General features: G+C 39.5%; 1 long non-coding RNA gene across 1 annotated transcript in view; it reads right to left on the bottom strand.

Annotated features, from left to right (window-relative positions):
• Positions 1–75: 75 nt before the first annotated feature.
• Positions 76–1,113, bottom strand: part of LOC107579299 (uncharacterized) — a 1,572-nt gene continuing 534 nt past the window's right edge. The window contains exon 3 of the long non-coding RNA XR_001608458.1: positions 76–144. This is a non-coding gene — a long non-coding RNA (uncharacterized lncRNA). The remainder of the gene's footprint in view (positions 145–1,113) is intronic.

Here is a 1,113-nt window from a genome sequence, read left to right as displayed (position 1 = left end):
ATATATATATATATACTGTATATATACACACACACATTGTGTTAAAAAGTGTAGAAATAATTATAAGAACTAAACCTGTAGCATGATGTCTCAGTCCAACAGTGATTACATCATCATAGTTCTCTGGTGTGATTTGTTGCTCTTCTAAATGAGTTAAAAACAAAGAGAGAACAGACATCAGTCAGGGCAGAAGGGAAAGATGGGATAGAAGTACAGGGTGTTCAATGGATTGTACTATTGTTGATCAACATACTAATTGTTCAACTGACAAAACAACTTTCCAAAAAACTTTTTGAAAATGATGTGATCTAGAACCTTTGATGCCACTGTGCCACTGTTAAAGGGGTCATCGGATGCACATTTTCCGCAAGTTGATATGATTCTTTAGTGTCTTATTGATAACATACTTAGTCTATAACATACTTTGGTTAAAATTTCTTAATGGTAGTGTAAAAAACACCCCTTTTTACCCTGTCAAAATCAGCTCTGTTTTCAGCACGCTGTTCTAGTCCATGTTGCTTTAAATGCTAATGAGCTCTGCTGACCACGCCCCTCTCTTCCGTGGGGTGACGAGCAGACTGTAAACTTCAGCCGCGAAACTGGCTAACTATCACATTATTAGGAAAGGCGATTTGCAAAGATTCATAAAAAACCCTTAAACTCACTTCTTCTGTAGATGAAGCTGGATCACGAATGATTTGTGTGAACATAGACGCATTTAGGCAGATCAGGGATCGGCGCATCCCCTTCAAAAAACGCAAGTAACATTAATCCTCTACGTCTCGTCTCGTAATCCAGATGTCAGGAGTAAATGACGACTGCTATATTCATTATTACTTCCAACAACAAAACCCCTCAATCGCTTAATCGGAGACATTCTTGTCTTCCCCTGCACCGGAGTTGACACAATGGCGGACTGATGCCAGCTCACTCAGGGCGGGTCTTAAGGTAAGACGGCCTTGTCAATCATCTATCATGGGAAGGGCCTGTGCAGAACTACGTCATTCTGACAGGAATCTCAAAACAGCCTGATTTGAGAAAGGGGATTTTAAAATAGAGATTGAAAAAAAAACACTGGGTGGATTTTTATCATTATAGGGTGGATGTGTACAC

This window comes from Sinocyclocheilus grahami, unplaced genomic scaffold (assembly GCF_001515645.1).
Source record: "Sinocyclocheilus grahami isolate Dianchi unplaced genomic scaffold, SAMN03320097.WGS_v1.1 scaffold16339.1, whole genome shotgun sequence".
Taxonomy (NCBI): domain Eukaryota; kingdom Metazoa; phylum Chordata; class Actinopteri; order Cypriniformes; family Cyprinidae; genus Sinocyclocheilus; species Sinocyclocheilus grahami.
The sequence above is the reverse complement of the archived record's forward strand: the minus strand, read 5'-3'. Positions and strand labels throughout refer to the sequence as shown.